The sequence below is a fragment of the Poecile atricapillus genome, chromosome 6, assembly GCF_030490865.1.
Source record: "Poecile atricapillus isolate bPoeAtr1 chromosome 6, bPoeAtr1.hap1, whole genome shotgun sequence".
Taxonomy (NCBI): domain Eukaryota; kingdom Metazoa; phylum Chordata; class Aves; order Passeriformes; family Paridae; genus Poecile; species Poecile atricapillus.
Window position 1 is genome coordinate 14,500,707 of NC_081254.1, and position 24,852 is coordinate 14,525,558.

A 24,852-nucleotide genomic window follows, 5' to 3' on the forward strand; every position below is an offset into this window, starting at 1 on the left:
TATTGTGGGTTAATCCAGCCATCCCTCTAACTGGGTATTCTAAGCAGAAGATATTTATGTAGGCAGAGTACACGAGCCCAGCTACTACCTGTAGTTTACTGCCTTTACTCCCCAGCACCCAGTCAGACAGCAGCAGGAACATGTACTTCCCTTCATGTCTGCTCATGGAGCTGTCGTCCACAGCCGTGTTTAACCTGCTGATCTGCCTTCCCAGCCTCCTGCAGCAGCAGGTCTGCCAGGTAAGGCAATTCTCCCATTGGCACAGCCAGCACTTCCCTAAAAATACCAGCCTTGCCACCACTCCCTAGTAAGATTTTAATGCTATCTTACTTGTCTTTTACAGGAAAGACCTGTAGAAATGATGTCCAGTTGTCCAGTATCCTCACCACTCCTTTGAGCACTGCTCTGCAGCAGCCAGGCACATCTCTTGCCCATGAGACTTCTCTAAGAATTTCCCATCACATGGAGTGCAGCAAGAAGAAAACAGGTATTACCCTATAACAAATTGGCCCATCTTCTAGATCAGAGAACACAAAACTCTTCAAATAAGCAAACTGCCGTTCGGGTTCCCCCCTCAACCACTTGAAGCACAGAAAGATCACAACCATGCATCCCATTTTTATGATGGCCACTCTTATCTGAAAAGGTTATGAACCCCAAATCAACCAGCATATTACAATTGTCATTCCTACCACTGAAAGGTAATTTCAACTTCAGTTGTTGTCAATAATCCTTTTTTATTATTGTTTTTATTTTTAACAAATGTTCCCACCACCCCAAAAGCTGTAGTTTAAACAAAGTGAAGGAAAGACAAGGGAATACTGCTGTGAAATTTGCTATTAGACAGCTAGGCTACTTGTGTGATGATTATCTGTTTCTCACAGCAAGAATGATCCAAAGCTACTATTTACATGTTTAAACTAACCCAGTTTGTCTCTAATGGTGCACAGAATAATCATGTGAAATATCTAGCTAGCAGATCTGAATGGTAGCAACTTCTGCCAGAGGCAGCAATGAGCTGCTGAGAACACATGCTTTTCATAGCCTAATACTCTCTCTAAATTCAACCAGAGCTGTCTGAATGATGACTACATTTGAAAAGAGGTATCAAAATCATTATGATGGGCCACACACATGAATTTAGAAGGAATTTCTAAGCACAAAGGGGAGAGAGGCATTCATCTCCCTTAGTACATTCAGCCACAGGAGTGCCCCTGCCTCTTAGTGTTAGGGATCTGCTCTGGAAACACCCACCTTGGAGCTCAGAACTTTCCATCATTCTGGACACCTGCTGATACCTGGCACAAAAGCCAAATACTTGAGTTTTTGCTTATCTGTCAGTTGCTGTGATTCATACAGAAAACCCTCCAACCCTCAGTACAGTGCTCTCTCACCAGCCATGTGAGCCATCTGTATCTATTACTCCCCTTCCCTTTCCCCCTCACTGTTTGTTGGCCGTGCAACTGGTGCACAGGTGATGCACTGGGCTGAGACAGGGGAGGAATACTGGTGACCAACATGTCATTTATTTTTTTTAAACCCCTAATCTACATATTTGGAGAGGCAAAGAAACAGAGAATATACAATTCACCCTTGACATTCTGCCAGATAACTTGAATCCAGTAAAATGCCCCCTAATGACCTGAATATAATACCATGGTGTTACAGTGTCACTTAAATACTGCAGGGTTCTTCCTCTGGCAGTGCAGTCTGCAGACTTAATATGTAATGTACAGGATTATGCTGCCACTAAAATATTACTTAGTGCTGCTGAAATTTCAAATTAATTCGGGGACCTAAATCATTTTTCAACTCTGCCTTTGCAGAGATACATTCCCCTGGTTGTTTTAGTAACAGTGATTTTAGAACTAGAAGGTTGCTACTGTCTCTTCAAGGCTTGCTTTAAAAGGAGAAGTGGCTTCTAAACTGCCAAGCAAGTTAATGCAGTGATGCATGGATGTCTGTGACTAAAAAATTAATTTGAGAAAAATGGGCTCAAATATTAAGAGAGCTCATAGCAATAGGGCTGATGAATCATTTTATTATTTAACAATAAATCAAGAGACTAGCCCAGCTTTCTCTATATTTATATACATACTCACTCCTATGTTCCATCCACCACCACCCTCCTCCACAGACAGAAGACTTCGTAATAATTGAGGGGACATATTCTTGATGAAGTAAATGATGCAACTGCTGGTAACTGATGAAACTGATCTTAGCCAGCTGAGGATGTGGCTTTCAAGTCATTCTGAGCTCTAGCTTTTCAAACCTAAATAAACAAACTTGAACTTTTTACAGCTCTGGGTTTCTTCTTCCTGAATAATTCCTGTTACTCATGAGTATCCTGTACTTTTAGGTAACTACAGCACTTCAACACTAAGATGGGCCAACCCTTGACACTGTATTGGAGCCAGTGTACACAATAACTTGCTAATATATGAAGTAAGAGAAGAGAAAAACCAGTGGATGGGCTAATCATAAAAGCAAGCCCACATTCTATCCTCTGAATGTTTGCCCATTTTTTAACATTGTGTTTGGATTAGTTTCTGTTTCTCATTTAAAATACCAGGCTGCTCACTTCTACAGTGAGATTTCTTAAATCCGGGAAGCATTCCCAAGATGTATTGAAAAAAATCCCCAAACCAAAACCCCCACAAAATCAGTGGTAAACAAGAAACAAGATAGGGCCAAACACACAGTCTGAAAACAACTTGTGGCAGTGAGTCTAAATTAGGAATAATCAAACTTTCTCCTTATTAAAACTGCTACCTACTTCCTCATTCATTAACATTGTCCTTGTTTACACTTGCAGCCAGGCCAAAGATTTTCCCCTCCCTCCAAATATAATTTCCTACTATTGACAGACATGTTCAAGTGCTGGATGTGTGTATGTCTACATGGCATACTGCAGGCAGAGGCGAGCCTTCCTGGCCAGCATCCAAGCCAGCTGTAAATGAGCCAGCTCCAAACTGGAAGCTGTGTAAGCACAATTAGCACAGCAGTAAGCCTGATCTAACACATCCTGCCAAGAGACCGAGCTTATTAGCTCGAGCTCAACACAATGCGAACGATGGATATGGGGCTTCTGCTTTGGCTCCACACAGAATGTGGGCAGCTGAAGACAAGCACATCAAGCTCATATCTGCCCACAAGACATGGTGTAAGTACATCTTCTCTTGGGGTATACACTCTGCTGCAAGCACTATGCTTTCCCTCTGCATGAGCTCCCAAAATACTCTGGCTAAGCACTGTGATGGAGGGAACAGGGGTCTCCAGGTGAGAACTTCTGAGGCAGTATAAGAAAAGACATCAAGAACCAAAAAGGCCAAAGGGAGAGGTGAGGGAAAGGCAGAGCAAGGCACTGCAAGACTCTACAAACTGATAAAGAGCACTCCACTTCTGGCTTCTATCATGTCCAGAACGATAATGACCAAAAACCATTACCATACTGTAGATGTTAAATGGGCTCTGCACAGGTGCTCCCACCAACAAAGAATTCACTATTTTCGGTGGACATTTGAACAGTCCAAAAGAGGAATGTGCTCAGAGAAGGAAATCTGTTATCAAACCAGGACCCAAGAAACCAATGCTCCCCTGGTGCCATAGCTTTTATTACAGGAGCAGTTACGGTCTAGTGTTGGCAACAGTTGTATGAGAAACTTATAAATTCAGAGCAGAATAAGACAAAAATCAAAAGGTAGCAATGAAAATCATCAGGGGAAAAATAATTAAAAGCATATTTTAAGAAGAGCACCTGAAGAGACTGGAAATGTTTACATTTAAAAGGACAATGATAAAATGGTCATTGCTACACTCTATTTAGCAGAAACCAACCTATAGAAGTTAGTGAGCTTCTGCCCACCCAGAAAGAGAGCACATGGGCAAGAGGAAATTCCATTGAAGTGCCCTAATCAAAGGCAACAAAGAAAACACCTTATTCAACACATAATTATTTTGTTGCATGCTGTGTCAACAGACTGTTCTGTAGCAAACACTTGGTATCTTTGGAAGGTGGAGTTCATGCCTGTTTTCTTTTTCCTCCCACTCTACTGTGAAGGAGTATTTTTAGCTTTCAGTTTGAGCTTTCTGATGTATGGGACAGGTATAAGCAAGAGAGAGAAGAGACCCCACAAGGTGTGGCAGACACACTCCTCCAACATTCAGATTCTCCAGATTAACTAGGTTTATTTTGACTTCTGAGATTTTTAGATTACATTGTGTATACGGAGGTTTTCCATTATTTGCTACCTTCAAATATTTTCTTTGAAAAGGCTTTAGTTTGATCTGTGGTGAAGACTACACATTCTCAGCAGAGTACAAGCAGTTTATATACTTGTCCCTGTCCCTTGCCTGATCGATCATCAGTTTGGGTTATATACCTGCTGGCATTTCACACGGAATTTCTCACACTCTAGTAACACAGATCTCAGTCATATGTATCTTTACAATTCAAGGCAGCATTTGAATCACTGATACTTGCTTCAAAGGAGTGCTTTTCTTCCCCTTTCCCTATCCTTTCATAGATTTCTAAAAACATGACCAAATCAAACCAAATGAATCACACCAGGTTAAGAGACACAGACAAAAGAAAAACTGAGAGCTGAGATTACACTTGTGCTGTTCTTTTGTCTTGAGAAGGAAATAATTTTCTCTCTCTTCCCACTTGACGGCCTGAAAAAGAAAGCTACGCTGTCAGAAATATCAAGGCCTAATAAAATGTGTGAAAATCCAGTTATACCTTGAACTCACCAACTTCAAAAAGGTGAAATAGAGAAATGTAGTTAAATACTGTTCGGTATGAAACATTTGAAAATATGCAACAGTATGATTATTTCAGGTTAATTTAACCTTATTTAGATTTTTCAGTCATTTAAAAATACATATATAATCATCAACCATTGTTGAGACGGCAACAACTGTTCTGAAGCAGGATCTCAATTTACACACACATCTATCTAAAATATACATACATGCAGGATATAAAATTCAAATAACTGTTTGATCCCTTTACTTACACATGCTTTCAGTGAAAAGACAAAAAATCTTGGCTTATAAATCAGCTGATCTAAAATACCCTAAAAGAACACATAACAGTCAGAAGAGAACACTGAGGAGATAAACACGATTAAGGGAAAAAGGGAGGTTAGAGAAGTAAAATATTTGCCAGTTAGCTCTGAATACTTTTGTATTGAACAAAAATAAATACTCAATCTGTGTATTATTTCTTTTGGAAATACTTCTTTGCAGAGAGGAATGCAAGCTAGCATCCTTTATAAGGCCATAAGAATCTTGTACCACCATGAAGTAGGTCTAGTACAGGATACAGCAATCTCCCATGGAGTGACATGATAAACAGAATCCTTGAATACTGATTTTATTTGGTCTCCCTTCAAAGTAATACTTATTTAAAAAAAAAAAAAAAAAAGAGAAAAGAATCAGAAGCCATCTGCCAAAGGAAGTACCTCAGACTAAAAGACCTGTCTACACTCACTATGTGTACGTTGCTTTTTGTTTAGCCAAAGTAAAACCAGGATAGATTGCAATATATCTGCAGAAGGTTCTTCTATTTTTAACTAATACTGTCCTGCCAGTATCAATTCATCCAGATAGAAAAGCCTTCATTAAAAATATAATTTACTTTGGTTGCTTTCCACTATGTTGAAGTGACATCTTTTCCAACCACTGTCAAAGGCCATTAGGAACACAGAGCTTCTGAGAACAAGTTTCAACCATGACTCCCATTGGCCTGCCTAAACAAAAGTTTTCTTAGGAAGACTTCGGAATCCTTAGATGGGAAGGGGCAAAGCCAAAGGGCACGAAAAATATTATTTGGATATACATAGTATCATTACAAAATTATAAAAAATCTTTGCAGTTTCATATAGGCACTAAGTGAAAAAACAGTGAAACATCCTAAGAAATGAGACAGAACACTGGAACATCTCCCCAAAAAAAGGAGGAAGCTCTTGTATACTATTTCTGCTACCTAAATATGTGGAATTTTTCACCTGAAACTTGGGGCGCTACAGCATTTTACTAAAAAGTAAACACTGAAGACAACTCAAGCAAGAAGTTACCAACATTTTACGCAGCAATACACATTTCTCTGTCCAGCTGGAAAAAAACCCCACATATACAAGCTGATAAGCTCAAATTAAAACACAGTTTGCCTTTGGACTCATTGCTTACTTTTACAAAAGATGACTTATATATACCAGAGCATTTATATTTAAGCCAATATTTGAAACTATGTTTTTCCCTACAAATTACAGTACAATAATTTCAGAACAACTTCTTAGCTTCATTCCATTCCCTTCTCAATCAACTGCTCTAGCTAGAGACCAGTAGAGTAGGAGTCAGACAATGTGACAATCCGTGGCAATCAGACATCACAAAATATTGAAACAAAACATAAGACGTACTTTATTAACATAAACGACTGTAGACTTCATACAGTTCAACACTAGGAAAATATAATTCAATAATAAGTCACACTTAAAGAGAGAATTCAGAAAGTTCACTAGGGGACAGAAGATAGGAGTGAAGAAGCCCTGTCAAAGTGCAGAATCCAAGCCTTTGCTCAAGATTTACCCATGCTCCTCCTCAGAGTGTCACTTTGGGGCCTGAAGTTGGGAAAAAAACCAACTCTCCTGCTTCATACTTAAAAGAGAACCTCAAAGACAAACTATGCTGCCTTTTTGTAACTTCTGATGCAATAAACCGTCTGATTCAGCAACAAGCCTTTCTTGATATGGTTATATACCTCGCAATGTCCTGAGCAGCCTCCTGGAGTACACAGGCTCATTGCTGGGGGATTTTTCACAAAGGCAATCTGGAACAAGCAGCTCCTATCTCTGGCTGCTTGTTACTAGCTCCAGTTGCACTGCCTTTGCCCCACCCCTCTGGTAGTGTCAGGACAGCTTCATGGTGCTGTGCAGAGAAGGGACTTGGTTCAGCTAAAAATAGTCCATTCATCCTCCCCCTTCCTCCCCCCCACCATTTTTGCCAGGTTATTTTTAAAACAGATACGTTCTCTACCCTTGTTCAACAGGCAGCTTGGCTGGAAGGGGAAGGGAGGAGGAGAAGATGTAGCTCTGCCAGCCCAGGCTGTAAGAGGGACTGCAGGGTCCCTTCAGCCCACCTTGCCACTAAGCCATAACATATCCATGGCATTACAGAGACACAGAGATCCTCATAATCCCAGTTTAGGCTGGTGTTTGCAAAGTCTGAAAAGGAGCACGTACTATTCCTACAGTTAGATGGAAGAGGTTTGCATAATCTTATCCCTCATATCCCAGGAGCCAGAACTAATTCTGTGCTTTTCTGATTTGACTGGGGGATTCTATGCCACCACAGCAGGACTTAGGAAATGGCTCCGCGCTGTAACCTTGTCTGAGTGCTCATCTTTTGTTTGCATTACTCTGCCTTGCAAGATGACAGCTATCAAGTCAGATTACTGAATGCCACTCACAGTGACACATGCCAAAAGTAAACCATTAAGACCGTCTAAATAAGAGCCACGCTTAATATGTAGGTTTCCAGGTATTACATCTAGCAAGATATAATTCTAGACAAGTTCAGCAATTAAAAATTATTAAATATTTTAACTTAGCTCTTAAAATTCACTGGACTAATAAAATAAAAACTCTCCTGAATTCCTAAAAGAATCCTACATTTAAAACGCAATGAATTTAGGCTGTCAGTAGGAAAAAAAAAAAAAAAAAAAGGTTGGGGGAAAAACACAGCGATTTTTTTAAAAATCTCCTAACCCCCACTGTTTTTTCTGTGTGTTTATGAAGCCTCCGGAAATACCATGGCAAACATTCCAGCTCTACAGCAGTGAGGCCACGTGACCCAAAGGCACAGCAAGGAACTTCTTTCCCAAGTTTCCTTATGGTAGAGGAAAGTGATTTTTATTTTATTTTTGAAAATGAGGATCCAAGTCTAGGGAAATCTCCAGGAAATTTTTAAGAGTACAGTTTTGAAAACAGGGTGCTTCTTAATGTGGTGGGGTTTGGTGCTGTGTCTCCTTTTGTTATTTATTGGCTGCATTTCTATGCCTGTACATACTATTTTTGTTCTCTAAGACCATCATCTTAGACCTATATTCAGAGACCATTAAATACAGTATACCACTTAAGTCACCTCTAAAAACTACTTGCAATGTTCTCTAAATCTTCTGTTAAAGTTAAAATCAGTACTGCTGTATCTCTTAATATAGCCATGATCTTTTCCTGGCAAAAATTATGGCACTTAAATCCTTTCCCTGTTCTTGTCTTTCAGGATTATTTCAGCTAGCACTATTAATGAGAGCATTTATGCAAACGAGCTTTGCTAAACCGTATGAAAAAAAAAAAAATTACTCAAAACCTGAACCTGAGTCACAACCATGCATTTTTACAATCATGTGTACATACTTGAAAGTAACTGAAATGTAGGAGTATTGATGAATCATAATGCAATAGGTGAGTATCAGAAATTTGTGGTTGTCTGAAAACAACATAAAAGAAAGCACTGGGAAGGAAAACAGTCCTGCAGTAGAAATGCACAGCAAATGGCAGGCACTCACCACTAACTTGCTTTGTAACCATGTCAGAAATGCTTCTAATTATCAGAGGTAAAAAAGGGATGGCATTTCTGCTGGAAGCAAGTTTTACACTTTAGTCTTTCCTCTCCCTTCTCTTTCAGCCTATAAATATTAGTCTTACACATTTTCCTCCCATACAGCTCTTGAAAAGGTTGAGTTTTTCAAGGCTGAGAGCAGACAGAAATGTTCATCAAGAAATGCCTTGAGGTCAACTGTAACTCATCAAAGTGCAGCACTGAAAATATGGATGAGGTGGATTATATGAGCATGGTAAAGCAGATTAAAAAAATAATAAAAAAAAAAATCTATGTTCTGATGACCAGTAATATTTTTCCTTTTTCAGTTCTGCTCCTCCAGTGGTGATGGTCACAGGGTACTGACTCACCCCCTAATTTCAGGTGCATTCAAAACAACTACAGATTCATGGAAGTGTCTCTAGTGCTATTTCCCAATATATGGAAATGCCACTGGGGTATGACAAGGAGCAAAAATGGAGATGACCCACACAGCAGTGTAAGGAGAGGCAGCTGGTCCACAAGAAAATGATGATGTAGGCCAAATTCTTGAAATGCACTGAACTGCACTGAAAATAAGGCAGAGATGAGCTTACCTGTGTATTATAAAATACTTAAAAATATCTAAAATATCCCAAAAGCAAAGGACAAGCAGCAACAGAACAAGTCTGCAAAGATTATTTTTTCTTAAGTGAAGGGGGAAACAGAAACCCTGGAGTGCCCACTCTGCTTTTTCAAAAATTCTGTGCAACAGCTAGACATAAGATATTGAACACATTATTGAAACTACTGTTCACTTCTACTCAGGGATTTCTGCTTAGTTTATTATAAATGCACATTTATTGGCAGCAAGTAGAACATATTATTGCTGTGTTTTATAGCTCGAATGGCTCACGCAAAGAGTAATTTGTTTGTATTCTGTATCAGGATCAATATTGTACCAGGGATAGCCTGAGGAATGTTTATGCTGAGGGCTTTGCTTGCAGTGTTTTGTTGTTGCAATCAATTGACCAAACAGGGCTGCTTCTTAAAACAACAAATAAACTATGATAGTGACCAGATCAGCCATTCAAGCATCAAACATGACACAATGTCTGGAAAAAGAATGAAAGCCCACAAGTGTTTTTACTGCTTGATGATACACACAGCTTTCCTACCTGAATATTTTCCACTGGCCTTTCTTCCTCTCAGTAGCTGGGGGCTGTTTCCTCAATGCCCTCACATAACAAGATCCATTTTCCTGCAATAAAAATACAGACACATCATGCTTCCATTCTCCTGCAGAACACAGCAGCATTTGAATCAGCTCAGTGAAAGACCTGAAATGAAATAAGAGCATTTAGGAGTCCAACAACCAAGGCAGGAGGACCAGATCTGAAGCTGGGCTGGGGTTCCAGCCCAGCTCCTGCCATCCCCAAGCTTTTGAGCCTCACTCAGCAGTTTAAGTTCTACAGGTTTTCATGCCTGTAACAATGAAATGAGGAAAAGATAATGAGAATTCTGTTGAGGTTTATATCAAAATTTCCTGAGCCAAATGGCAATTTTTTTCCAGTTAAAGGTCATGCTGAAGTTTCTTTTATTCTCTTTATAAAGGGTACTCACTGACTGTTGGAAGGTAAGTGCCATTAAAAAAGATAAACCAACCCCCAAACACTGCTTAAGAAAATACACCAAAATACCTCAGAACCACCATCCTCTCTGCAGCAAAACAAAACAAGTTTATGGATTACACTGGCACAGCACTGCAACTTCTAGGAAATGTTTTTTTAATTATAAAGAAAGATTGCAAAGGGAGACGGGGGAATGTTTATGGGTAGTCTGTATTTTGTTACATGCTGTTTCAGCAGGCAGACAAGGTGTCCTTACAGCATTATACTACCAGGCTCCAAAACTCAGCAAACACCGAGAAAAGTAACACAGTGACTACATTTTGCCTCTCTTTTGACTGACTTCCAAATAACTTCCATACAAAAAAAAATTTCCATTAAACATGAAAAAGCACATACTACCAAAAAAAGAAAAAAACAACGATGACAAAGAATACCACAGCAAAGCCCATACAATTTGCAACCAATCCAGATTCCTCCCCAACGACCAGCTGTGGGAGCAGACACTTTCATCACAACTCAAATGATACAAAAGTCACAGGTGACTTAAAAAAAGTGCAGAAGAAAAGCCTCAAGTTATTACAAGTACCTTGTTAGTTGCATTCAATGTTTGTTCTGCAGCCATATTTATCCTTTTCACTGGTAATTCACAAAGAATAAAAACATGACTGAGCACCTTAGAAACAGTCATCCCACCCCCAACACACCCAGTGTCACCAAGGGACTGTGCTTCATACAGGGATGCTGCTGGTTTTCTTGTCTCACAAAAGGCAATTTTAGAGAAGTTACAATATTGACAAGCACCCTGGGTGAATGACTGGCTTTAGGGCCTCACTGAACTGTTAATGTTTTTGTCTAGAGTGGATTTGTTCTCATCCAGAAGTTTTCCCCAGTGCTTTTGTCCCGCTTACGAAAGGCAGAAAAAACATGTTAATTGATTCAAATTTAGTATGTATTAACATTACTTTCTTAGCTAATGCAGACTGGTCTTTAATGAAGTTGTAAGTAGTTATTTTAGTTTGCTTCTCGAAAGGAAAAACTTCTTTTCCTGCCCCAAGATCTGGGTACCATTCCAGATGTAACTGGATTGGACTTTTGTCAGATCGGGCTGTAGCACTTACCTGGACAATTTTTGTCTCTCACTCCTCTCTCCTGGACTCTTACTTCTAACACTGCATTTGTGCAGCTGCATGGTTAGCTGGAATGGGGGAACTAATTTCCTTCAGTATGTTGTCTCATAAACAGCTGTGCCAACACAGCACAGGGAGCAGGCCCAAGACAGGAGTGATCAGCCATCAGGGCAGAGGATAGGAACAGAGGCTGCTTAAACCAGCTTGAACAGCACTGCTGCAGTGCACAAACCCCCTCCTCTGTGCTTTACTCTGCCCATCTGTAAAACTGGCACCACAGTTCCTACTTTGTTTTATAAAGCACCTCTTAAAATCAAAGGGCTATCCATTAACATTTCTGTGAATTCACATTACCGACCACCCACCCCTTTGACAAACCTGGTCCAGGCTGATTTTAGGACACTGGCACTGTCCCCACCGGCATCTGCTCCCTGGTTTCCCCGCACAACCTGCTCAGGGGTTGTACAATGTCCTCTCCAGCACCCCAGCCTGTTCTGTGCCCCCACGCCAGCCCCAGCTCTGCCAACACGCTTCACAGGGTCCTGCTGGGAACCGCAATCAGCTTCTAAAAATAAAATCGGCTTTTTCAAGCCCGGTCCCTTCTCACATCCTGTTTCTAGAAAGATCCCCCAAACAGTCTCACTGGCAAAGTTCAGGGGTAGCGGGCTACACCTGAAAATGCCAACAGGTGGTAGAGAAGAAGTGTCAGCTGTAAAGCCCTTACACCTGGCTTGCCTCAGCCAACCTTTCCAGGTGAGTTCTAAACCTTGCTGTGGCACAATAACTTGTGCTGCTGCACCATTCCCAGCCTTCTCCACACGCACAGCCGGCTCCCGGCCCGAGCAGACCCTGGGAAGCAGCAAGTCCTTTCCGCCACCACCCTCCGCTGCTGCCCGCTCCGGGAGCTGCGGGCCGGGAGCGGGGGAAGGACAGGAGCCGGCAGCGCTCCAGCCTCCTGCCCCTCCACATCCAGCCGGGAGGGCTTCCTGCCCCTCCACATCCAGCAGGGGGAGCACAAAAACGCACGGGGCTTTTTGGCCACAAACGCTCTTTTGGCTACGCAGCGCTGGGCGCTCGCAATGCCGGACACTCACCCTGCGCCAGGCTACCCCCACAGTAAGGAGTGTGCGGTGCATTACAGCTGCACCACAGACAGAACTCTCGCTTGGATCACACCGCAAAAATCAGCTCTGGGAGAGGGAGCCGACCGGGACACGCCGGGAAGGCGGCAGGAGCCGGGGGGAGGAAGGAGAGGCTACACAGCAGAGCTGCCAACGCCAGCGATTTTATCGTGTCCCCTGCAGCACTAGGAATTTTTCCTAAAGCCAGCTCTCCAAAAGTCTCATCATCACATAAAAATTTCAGCTTTCAGCTCTTTGCTTTTTTTTTTTTTTTAAGCGATATATTTATCTCTAGGCTTCCAAAGTTCAAAAGCAAAGCTGTAAAAATAAACTCCAAATATTTAAAAAACAGCAAAAACAATACAAGAATCCCCCAAATTTGTTGTCTGTACATCATGGGCAAAAGGATCTCAACTCGAGGTATTTAATATAATTTTACTTTATTTGTTGACATTTAACACACTATTAATTATTGTTTCAGAAATTGAGGAGGGAAAAAAAAGGAGATAAGCAGTTCAGCAACCACTGAGGGGAACTCTGTTCCTGCAGCTTCCCAAGGGTCAACTTCACTCAAACACCTTTCTTAGCCTAACTCCCCTGGTTTGTGCCATGCCTTCCCCTCAGCCCATCCATGCCTTTGGTGAGGCCACAGGCACATTGACAGCCGTGGGTGTGTCCGCAAAGCTTCTCTGTCTGCTCCTCTTTGCTTCTCCTTGCTCCTCCGCTCCATTTCCCCTGTCCAGGCTGGACTCCTCCTGCCCGGGTCCCAGTCTCCCCCAGGGATGCCCTTGCTTTGGCCTCAGGTGGCCACAGCCCTCAAGGGTGACCCTCCCTGCCTCAATGCCCCCACCCCTGCAACCCCTGCTCCTAAAACCACCAATTTTGGCCCAATACACTACATAGTTTCAACATTTTTTCTTTTAACATGGTGCTCTGTTTCTTAGTGATTTTGCCAAAATTAATGGAATATATATATATATATATACAAAATAAGGGAAACACCCAGAACAAACTGTGCATTACAAATCTTAAAATTAAAGTATATAAAAATACTGTAAGGGGGAACTGGAGGAAATCCAATAGGGAAGTAACAAGGAGTTCATCTTTAAACCTCCTAATCTCAGCTGTATCACTGCAATCGACTTAGGTCAAGCACAAAGAGCTTTCTCTGCTTTCTCATCATATCCTGGTCCCACCTGGTGCCTGCCAGATTTTAAGATACAAGTTTATGATAGATCTCGCTGGACTATCATAGATAATCCTGGAATTCTGCTTCTTGTCCTCAGCCTTACCTTCTGTGGAAAGCAAGAGTGACCCCCGGGTATCTGTCTATACCTCAGCACTCAGCCCATGCTGGACTTACATAACTGTAAATAAATCAATCTCTAAAAGTAACCAAGAGTAAACCCTGAAGTTTCCATACACAAAATATCACTTGGACTCCACATACCCAAACAAAAATGAAGAGATAGCAAATAGAAAACACCCAAACAGCAATACTTGAAAACAAAAATACTGCTAGGATAGACAGTTAAAGAATGTTGTACAATCTTCCTATGGAAATGCACAAGGCAGGTGCATTTTAGGGTATTTTCCTACTTTCTCAAATTATTTTGAAGTTCCAGCATTATTCTCCTTGAACTGCAGAACATGTTCAAACTCAAAATTCCTGTAAAACCACAGCATGTCAGCAATCCCAACTTCTCATTTATCCACAGCTGTAACTGGGTCATAAGTGAAGAACACGAAGTGCTGCTCTTCCTAAATAAGCTTACTGGTCAGCAAGCATACTTCTGCTATGTGAAAACATTAACAAACTTCTACAGAGAGTTTAACTGTTATGTGCCGCCCTTATTAGGTATCAGAGCCCTCTATCAGGACTTTCTAGAAACTTGGGCTTTTCTGAAATTCTAAAGCAACTCAACAGTGAGTGTATGTCTGACAAGCATCAGATGCTATCTACACTGACAAAGAGTTTATTACACTAGCCTGCTAGTTTAGTAAGAGAAAAGCAAAAAATGTTGTTAAACTAAGCAATGCAAAATAGGTGAGGGTTTTGGAGAGGAAAGAAGAGAGACAGAGAGAGACTAATGTCCATGCAAGGTTGGTGTGTTCCTTCCTGGGCAGAGACAGAACAAGGGAGTAAAGTAAAGCTGGGAAGATCTGTGCAGAGGGAAGCAGGACTGCAGCTTCTGACAACTTTCAATTTTGCCTGCACCTAGACTTGGTCCTCAGTAATCCTTATTAAAACAAGAACCAAAAAAACACACAAACACATCATACCAAAATGCAGCAGCCACATGGCTGTAAAACACAGACATTTATCTGATGGAACAGACAGGATACACACGTCTTCCAAACACAAGTAGCAGAAAGCCACAGAAAGTGGCCAGGCTCCACTGGAACCTGCTGGGTGCCTCACCTGGCAGCACCTAACACATGCTCCTCCCTGCCCCGGCGAGCCTGGAGCCAGCCTCCTGTCTTCATCCCAGCGGGGCTCCTCGTGCCCTGCAGAGCCCCAGGAGAAGCCTGGGCCAGCAATCCTCCTTTTCCTCCTGACACCATTTGTTCCCAAAATAGAAGAAGCAGGTTCTCATAAGGGGCTGCTGCACTGAACAGCGCAGCCACTCAGACACTCGGTCAAACCGGTGGCTCCTGTATCACACCATTACTACAACCAGTCCTCCTGGGAGATTTCTCAAGCTCACCCTGTCAGGCAGAATGCTACAAGGGTACAGGAAAGTAAGAAAGAATCACAGTAATCAGTATGTAAATTTTGTTTTAGTTTTTTTCCCATCTTCTTTCTCACCAGTGTGTAGAAACAGTTTTGTTTATTTAGTCATCATTTTCTCCATTAGTTTTCCCAATTTAAAAAAATCAAACAACTACCTTTAGTTTTTTCTCTGCATAAAAAGAAATTTAAGCCTTATCAAACTTGTGTTTCACATTATTTCAAAAACATGAAATATTTTCTCAGCTACAGAAAGCCATGCATTTGCAATTTCCTTATTTTGAGATGGAAAGGAAAGGTCCAGGTTGTTGTCATACCCTACTCATTTAAGGATTAATAGGAGCTGTTTGCAGTATCATGATCTCCAGTTTAGATTTTATTCTCCCAAGTTGTCCCACAAAAATCTAATTACAGAAAGAACTGCTTTTCCAATCCTGCTCTCTTTTTCAGGCTGCATCTAAGATGGGTCCAGTGCACCTGAAAACCCGGGCATGAGGAGGCCAAGATTGCTGTAGTCTTGTCACAGCCCTGGAAACCCTCAAGCCCCTGGGGCAGTGCTGCACCCCACCTCCCTCCCAGCCTCACAGCCCAGATTTGAGGGGCTGCACGTGAGTCAGTGGAATAGATCAGGGGTTTAAGCAGGAACAAGGAAATAGGACTAGGAGGACAGGCATTTCAGCATATCTTCATGAAACTATAATCTGGTGGAGGTGGCTTTGGCCCAAGTTGAAATAAGAGAGATTTGGTGTGGCTGCCCCGTGCAAGGCAGTCCAGGCTGCTCCCTCTCCAGCGCCTGCTCCAGCCCAACCACAGCCAGCCAGCTACAGTCAGAGCCAGCCTGGGGCTGATGGACCCAAACCCACGGAGGTCTGCAATTATCATTTCACAAGTGACCATGGCAGTCACGGCTCCTCCCCAGGCCACAGCAGGCAGCAGCACATTAGACTGCATCTGTTGGGAGCAGAGGACCGAGTTGCCAACTCACAGGCGTAGGATAACAAGCACTATTAATCTTGGCTTAAACGGAACCATTGTTCTGGAGATTGGACATCTCTTGTAAAATCCCATTATTAGAGACCATTTGCCATCTATTTCCGTAGAAACTTTTTTAGTGTGTTTTGTTCTATTTTAGAAAAAAAATTCCCCTTCCCTTTTCCTTAAGTCCTATTGTACTTACAGAGCCTTAAACAATAATCCACTCAAGCACAACCATGGAAGTGGCTTGAGGGAACAAAAGCTGCTTCTGGCATAGCCAGTGCATCTGACTCTCCCTGCATACAGCTGCCTGTATAGCCTCTGCAGATTTGCAGAGCACCAGCAGCTACTGATTTCCTTCTGCTCCTGTGTGTTGGATACAAAATAAACAGTAAACATGAGGAGTCTGCTCAAATTACACTTGGAGCATCAGCTAAGGGCGCAGGTGAGTCACAAGCAAGTTCTGCAGCCTATCTTGCTAAAGGAATAGGGAGAAGACTGACCTTAAAAGAAAGCAGTAGGCATGAGTAAGACAAATTAAAAAAAAAAAATCTAACTCCAGGGAGACAAGGCAGGGGAAGCAAAGTGTCTCAGGCTCTGCTAAAGAAGATTATTGCCACATCTAGCAGTTAGCACCCACCCAAGTAGAGTGCCATCAACTTAATTCTCAAATGAGACTAGCAGAACAGCGAGACAGGATTAGACATGCTTGTTTTTAACAATTCTTTGCTCTCTCTAGTGGTATACTATCAGCACAGCATTGGCATCAAAATTACTACCCTTCAAAATGTGCAGACCACATTTTTTAATTTTACATGTAGCAGTTATGTCATCTGGGGTTATTTATTTTTTAATACAAAGTGGTATAACATATTTAATCTGTTTTGAGAAAAGAAAAAATTGATTTAGTGAGTGGTTCAAGCCTCTCCCTGGAGACATTCAACCACACTCAGAAATCTGGATATAAGTAGAGACTCTGCTAAAGTAATTTTAATTGTAGGTCATAAGAAATGTCAAGATATAAACCACCAAGGAATACTAAAAATTAAGCTATCATTTCTGAGAGTAACAAATGTCTTATATTTCGCAGTAGAATAATTTCTGAACTTTCACAGCATTACTGCTTAAGGACAGTAGCTTTTTACTTTTACAGAGTAAAGGGCTTAGAACTACATGCAACATTTTGCTGGGGGGCAGAACCCAAAACCTGCATAAAGCAGAAAATACTGGAGTGAAGGAAATGTACACCACCACAAATAAAAATGTAGAGTTTTATCTTTTCCATTTTGTTCCATTACACCAAACATCTTCTGTTAATAAACAAGTTTTGGTTTGTTTTGGTCTGAAAATGTTCCTCCCTATGCATTCTGGAACAGAGTTGTGTGTACAGCAACACCGATGTGCAAAAATGGAGCGCCAAAGTGAGGAAAGCTGGTTTTTAAGAAAACTTTAAAAACAAACAAATAGAAACCCACAAAACCTTAGACCACTTTTAGATCTTTGTGCCTAGGTTTTACAAGGCAAAACTCTTCATGTTTTCTTAGCTAAAAAGTGATTCTTGAACAGGTGTTTTCCTGTAGAAGGTACACCCCAACTTCTGCATTTTTGAGCTGGTTCCCCCATTTACTAAAACCCTTTTATAGAACTTAGCTGAAATACCCAAAATTTTCCTTGGCCCACTTACCTCAAACAATAGTGATAAGAGGGCTCTGACCTTAACAGATCAAAGTGAAAACCCCTCTAGTTTAACCTTCTTAAAACAAAGGAAGTTAAAAATTAAGTGTGTTTTCAACACCAAAGAACAATATATGAGAGCTCTTACTAAAGTATCTAAAGAAAACATGTAAAAACCATTTCATTCTCCCACATTCTCCAATCTGAAAGCTAAAATTTTGGTCAGCAATGTAAAATCAGGAGCCGGTTTTTTGTTGTTTTTTTTTTACCATCTCTGCCTAATGTCCTCTTAAACTCAATCAACATACAAATCTCTTTTCCTGCCCTTACCTTGCACTCACGGCAGTGGAGATGAGAAGGCTATTTCCCTGCTTTTAGTTAAATCAGAATGGAATTCACCAGTGAACAGCAATTTGAACAGAAAGCAGTTCAAGTGATGTGAACACCCATATTAAGGGAAACAAGCTCATGTATGTGGAAGGAAAATAAAAAGTAATTTAACATTCTATATTGCTGCCAGTCAACTCAATTATGAACAGCTATTTTGTTGGGTTTAGCCACTGTCCCTAGCAGGTGTGCCAAGACTTATGGGTGAAATTCCATTTCTCTAAATGCAAAGGTAGGCACTTCACAGAAGTTTAAATCTATCCTCTGCCAAGTCCATTTTCTTTAATGCCGTCACATCAGCTCTCTGAATACCCTAACCACCCTCTTCTGTGATACTAAACACCATGTATATCCAACCCTGTGTCTGCACAGGGTGCAGCAGGGGGGCTATTGCCTGCTTTGCCTGCCTGAGTGGTGCTGTCATGGCAGGGAAGTGAAGGGCACGAAAGCTGCAATACTATGACCCAAATAAGATGCAGGCAAACACAATTTTAGACATCCAAGCCTTTAATGCAAATTAATGTCATAGCAATAAAAGCTCCAAAAGGAATAATTGCACAGATGTCTCAGAGGAAGAGTCGTATCTTGGGATTTAATAGCTAGAAGCAGTTTCGCCCCATCTTCTCTTCAGGTCATTTGGTTTCAACAGAGAGTGCTCCTTGCTGTCTATCACACAAGCTATTACACAAGTACTCTCAAACTGGTAGCCCTAGATCCTGATTTTCTGATTCCCTGGAGGGCTGCAGGGGCCTTCCCATCTTCCCAGATGCCAAGCCCTGCCAGGCTGCCCATGCTAAAACTCGAGGTCATCTGAAACATCAGAGAGGCAGCGTTACACAATTCATGCTCTGCATGGACATCTGAGCTGGAAAGACAGTCATTTCCAAGCAAGATGCAGTTTGCCTCAAGATCTTCCAAATTTTACTGCAGGCTGTTCTTAAAATCTTCCACTGATAGCATTTGTAAAACTAGAAATTAATTTTCTGTGACATTGAAAGAGGGAGGGAGTGACCCTAAATAAAACCCCAGTCCTGCCTCACTGACTTCACTCCTTATATCTGCACAAATACCCACTCGTTTCTCTGCTGTCCTTGAAAGCCCTTTCTCTGCAACACATCAAAAGCTTTTAACCCATATTGAAGCCACTATTATCCAACCCCAGCTCCAAACAGGTGCTGCTGTGCCAAAAAGCCACTACTCTGTAAGAGGGGAGCCCTGGAAAATCTTGCCCAGACACTCGGAGATTGGCTGCCATGGCCAGTGTGCTGTGTCCCTCCAGCAGAGATGAGGCTCACTGCAGCCCCGCTGGCCAGGGGCTCGTACCTCACCTCTGCTTTACATGGCCATGGGGTGGTTTGGTCAAGGAAAGTGCATTTTTTACAAGAAAGGGGACTGAGTTTCAACAACTGAAGCAGAGGCAAACAGTGCCTTCTGGCAGCTCCTCTCCGGGGGTGGGATGGACATCCGAGCAAGGGTGAATTAGAGGGAGAACAGCTGTTTGTTCAGTGAATGAGTCACAGGACTCAGCTATTAATTCTTCCTCTCAAGAGAATATGCCCCAATGCCAGCCCACCCACCATCCTATAAAACAAACAAATATATAATGGAGGTCAGGGAGGGGGAGCTCAGTAAGAGGAAAGGAAAGAAAAAAAAGAGGAAAAAATAGCCAAGCATTTAATATTTACATAAGAATGAAATGTTTCATTAATTACATACAGAATCAATTTGCAGCTATTTTCCTTAAATTTCTCAGTGAAACCCACAGATTTGAAGCACTTTGAACTGTGCTGTGCCTGTAATTGTGGATGAATATTTTAGATCAGTCTTGAATCACTGCAGAGCACACACCAAACGAACTAATAAGCTACTCATGTGTGGACTACTAATGTATTTTCTTTCTTTGCTAGACAGATGGAATACAGTCTAAAATCAGTTGAATTGGCTACTGGTAATCTTCATAAGGGCTTAGAAAAATCTTTAGTTCTACTGTTTTATTAAAAACAGCCTGCATGCATTAGAAAGGAGCTGCCAATATGCAGAAAAACCCAAACAAGTTTTAAAGATACGAAGGAAGAGTCAGGCATTTCATGTGACTGTAGCCAGCTTCAGAGAGTGACAATGAACAGTGCACTGTCAAAGGTTTTTAAAGGACTACTGCAAAGCTGGACACCCCTGCCATCTATTTGATATTTATCCCAATACAACCATTTATGGGCAGTCATTTTAAATCACATATAGCAGCATATCAGTTCTATAATCTGACAGATGTGTTCTAGTTTACAGAAGCATCTGTTGAGTCATCAGGACATCAGAATAGTTAATTGCACTTTGGGGATGCTTTCAGAGATTAAAAGTTGCCTTACTTGAAGCAAATTTTAAGTGTCCTTATAGATTAAACTCCTTTTTTATATACAAAATTAACATATGTACTCACACTCCAGAGAAACTAATGTATGAAATGTAAAGAATAACTTCCCTCAGGGATCATCTGTTTTCTTCCGCCTCCTGTGCATTGCCTCACACTGTGCTCAGCAATATGGTACAGAAAACAAAAATACAACTTGAATCATGTATGATTCTGAAATATAAACTAAACTGTCTGGGCAAGGACTACAGAGGAAGCTGCTTTAGGTCAAGAATTTTTACAAAACGTCTCACAGCTAAAACCTGCGAGAGGATGTCTGTTTCTTTTTTTGGCAAAACACTTATAATTATATTTCAGAAGTTTTTATTACTGTTTATTCTAAAAGGAACATTGTACAGGCTGTACCTTTCACCACCACAGGAGTATGTGACAAGCGAGGAGAACCACCCACAACATGGACTGATAGACATAGAGCCATCCTCAGCTGAAGTTGTACCAATTGCTTCCTATACACAGCTAAGGACTGGAAGCAAGCAAACTCTATGCATACACATAATTAAATATCTGAATTAAAAAGAGTAATATTTGTGGAAGACTCCTACGAGTTTTCAACATAAGTGAGCAGATGTCTTCCCATGCCTCCAACCTGACTTTTCTTGCAATCTTCTGGCCTCCATAGTAGTAAGAGGATTAAGAAAATGTATTTCTTAGAAAGAAAGATCTATCGTATAATCTTTTATTTAAAACAATTTAGCAGTGGATCTTTTGTTTTGTTGGTGTTTTACCAAAAAAAAACAAGAAAAGCAAATGGATTGGTCAAAACAGGTATATTTGGCTGTTTCTCAGAGGTGATTGAATCCATCTGGTCTGTAGCTCCTGAACCACAGGGATCATATGATTAATTCAATGAACTATTTGGTTTCACTCAAGAAGTGATCATAAAGCTGAAGTGCGAGTGCATAACCAAGAGCACTGTACAAGAACACAGACACCAACACTGCATCTGGGCTTTGCTTCCTATAAATCCTGATGTGACAGCACAAATCAACCTAAGTGGACTGTTATTCTTTAGCGTGGAGCAAATCAAACTTGAAGCGAGTGTGTAAAAGTTGAGACAAGCGCTGCAATCGTGACCACGCTTTAAAAAGCTGCCATACTTCTGAAGTTACAGCACAGACCCTTGCTGCTAAACCAAACTGAGATTGCTGTCTCAGTTGCATTAAATTATTAGCTAATTAGCCCTGACTAAGGACAACAGTATGTTGATGCTGGCAAGCTGTGAAAAGAACACTTCAGCAAAGAAGATCAATAGCATTTTTTGTCTGGCTTACAATAAGAAAACTGCTGGCCCAGGTTATGAGTTTAAGCCATTTTTCATTTGGCAGACAAGACAGTACTAGTGACAGATCAATACAGTAACTTTATGATAGGCTGCTGCTCCTGCAGATGGCAGGACCATAAACAGGCATCATTTTTAAAGCCTGAAGCAATCCATTACTTGGACAGAAACCACCTGACCTTTTAGAATATTTACACTTTTCTACTGAAAAAGAAAAATCAGAGAACAAAACAAAAGGAAAATCAGCACAATTAGCTGTCCTGCAAGACAGAAGAGAATATTGCTTGTTTGAAAGTCAGTATTTAAAGTAACAAGCTTTGCGCTATTTGGGAGATCACATTAAAGCCACAAGGTTGGCACCAGGGAACTACTCACCCCTTCAAAGAGAAAATGTTATTGGGGATCACATCTTATATGATGCAATTTTCTTATCTCCTGGGAATGTAGGATAACAAAAGAGCCTATTTATTAATCTCTAAGGAAAAAAACACCAAACCAATCAACCACTTTAATGTGTCATTAAAACATTAAACCAGTCCCTTTTAACACCTACTAGGCATTTGAGAGAATCTAGTTACAAATGGACAGTTATTTTTCCTATACTGCAGTATATACACTGTAGCATTTGCACATACGGTTTCTTTTCCTGCACCAGTATTTGGATTCTTGGGATTGCTTATGGTGTTCCACTATTTTAACAAATGCAAAAACAAGAGAAAGGTTATAAAATTCTGGAGGTCTTTATGGCAAGACTTCTAGCTGAAGAGAATGTAAAGGACAGCACCTTAATAAATTATTCAGGCCGCATCTTCAGATAAGGACCCAGGTGGAGCATCTGGCCCTATACTTACAGTCTTCTCTTTACTATAAACATGAAATAACCACAGAATATGGTGAATCAATCATACAGCCAGCTTGCCTCTGCTTCTCTGTCTGAGGCTGGTTTGTGTCAATTACCACAGAAATATCTGCTTAAGCAGGAAACTAATTTTACAAAAGCACATTGGGTTCATGGGCTTTCATCAATACTTTTTGGTTGCTGCAAGTAAGTAATTAACATTAATGTCAACATAAAGGATAGAAGGAGGAGGAAAGTATTAACAAGCATAATATAAAAACTGAGCTGGCTGCTTCTTCCCCATACAGTACTGCCATGCAACCGGCTCCTAGTCCATGCCTGAAAAATGAGTTATTATTAATTTGGTCGCTAATTTTACTTTGCATGATGTAAGCAAACAGCACTACATTTTCCCCTTAACGAACGGCAATTATACACAACATTAGTTTAAAATACAACAGAATAGCACACAAACCAGAAGTCTTTTGACTGGGCTCCACTCATGCTAAGAATAACTTGGCGCACACGTACATGATGCTAAATCTGCCAGTGATTTGCTTTGCTCCAAAACTCCCCCCTCTGCATCTTCTACAAGATCCTAAATACATGAAGCTGCGTTAAAGCAGGAAAGCTATGTATTGAACCTATTTTTAAAACAAATTTAATTTCTTTGAACTCAAATGCAAGGGACGGTTTCAGCAGTTTCACGTTTATAATCTCATGCATTTTCAGCAGGCACAAGGGCTCTTTATTCCCAGCCGCGCACAGACGCTGCCCGCCACATCTGCCAGCCCACAGCACTTGGGCTCAGCCCAGAGACTCTGTCAGCGTTCTGCAAAATCACTGGTGCAAACACACAAAGCTGCAGCCCACAGTTCTGACTCGCAGGACACAAAATATCCTTAGAGATAACGTCCCCATGACCACGCTAAAGAGACACTAAATAAATTCAGTGGCTTGGGCTTTGTCATTTTTTTTGGTGCTTTTGTTTATGGGGGGGGGGGTTAATTTTTTTTTTTTAAAGGGTACTAGATTTTTGTTTGCAAACCCCCACTCCCCAACATTCATAAGTAAAACAAAAATTGCAGCTCTCAGAAATAATTACCAATGCTTCTTTTACAGTGCCTCAATGACATGTCAATTTTAAGATAATCCAAAGCCTTTAATTCATGGCATAGTATGTGGATGCAGGTAGTGACCTCAGGCTGGCTGTTCCAGAACTCTGGTTCAGCCTCAGCACACCTGGGATGCACATCCCATTTCAGCTGACTGCCACCTCTGGGAAGGAGGGAGGGCAGCTGGGCTTGGCAGAGCTTAGCTCCATGGCCCCTTGCTAAAGGCAGTGTTAGGAGGGACTGTATAACCTGGCGTCAGGCTGCCCATGGAGAGAGTTCAAAGGGAGGCAAGGGCTGTACTGGAATGGAGGGGAAAAGAGACCCCACCATCAAGTGAGGGACAGGGCCATGCTCCTCCTGCACCCGAAGTGGTTGTTATTTGTTTTTTGGTCCAATGACTCTGAGCATACGCCCGTCTTTCCATTTATGCTTTCCATTTATGCTTTCTTTTTTCCCTACATCCTATTGCATTACTCTAATTCCTTTTCTGTAAGGTCCTCACAACAGCATTGCCCTTCTGTTATTTTCCCTCTGTCACTGTTAAGATGCAAACTAAACCCTTATACCTAGACCACTCCCTGCAGACTCCTTTCTGTTCCTTCTTCCATCAAATTCCCTGGACATTTTGTACTGAGTTTTAGACAGTAAAGACATTTAGTCAGTAAGGAATATTATGCCCTTACTCCTATTTCACTATTAGAATGACATGGTTCTTGTCTGAAGATAAGACCATGTAAACAGCTTTATAGACTTTAACAGTATCATCAATGAAACCTCATTGAGGACCTCAGCAATTTCTTGGGGAAGAAAGAATATATAAATGAGAAATGCACAAATACAAATGACCATGCAGCAACTCTGCTACTGTTCATGAGGTTAATTAAGTTGTAGGGAAAGAAAACCAGGCTTCCAACATCATACCAAACTTCCTTGTCATTATTGTTCCAGACTCCATATTAGCTACAA

The 24,852-nt window shown here is 41.2% G+C and overlaps 1 protein-coding gene across 8 annotated transcripts in view; it reads right to left on the reverse strand.

Moving 5' to 3' along the window:
- ZMIZ1 (zinc finger MIZ-type containing 1) overlaps positions 1–24,852 on the reverse strand; it is a 341,983-nt gene that overhangs the window by 212,173 nt on the left and 104,958 nt on the right. For all 8 annotated transcript variants that reach the window (XM_058840875.1, XM_058840879.1, XM_058840874.1 and 5 more), the window contains one exon: positions 9,762–9,844. The gene's annotated coding sequence lies outside the window, so the exon portion shown is untranslated. The remainder of the gene's footprint in view (positions 1–9,761; positions 9,845–24,852) is intronic.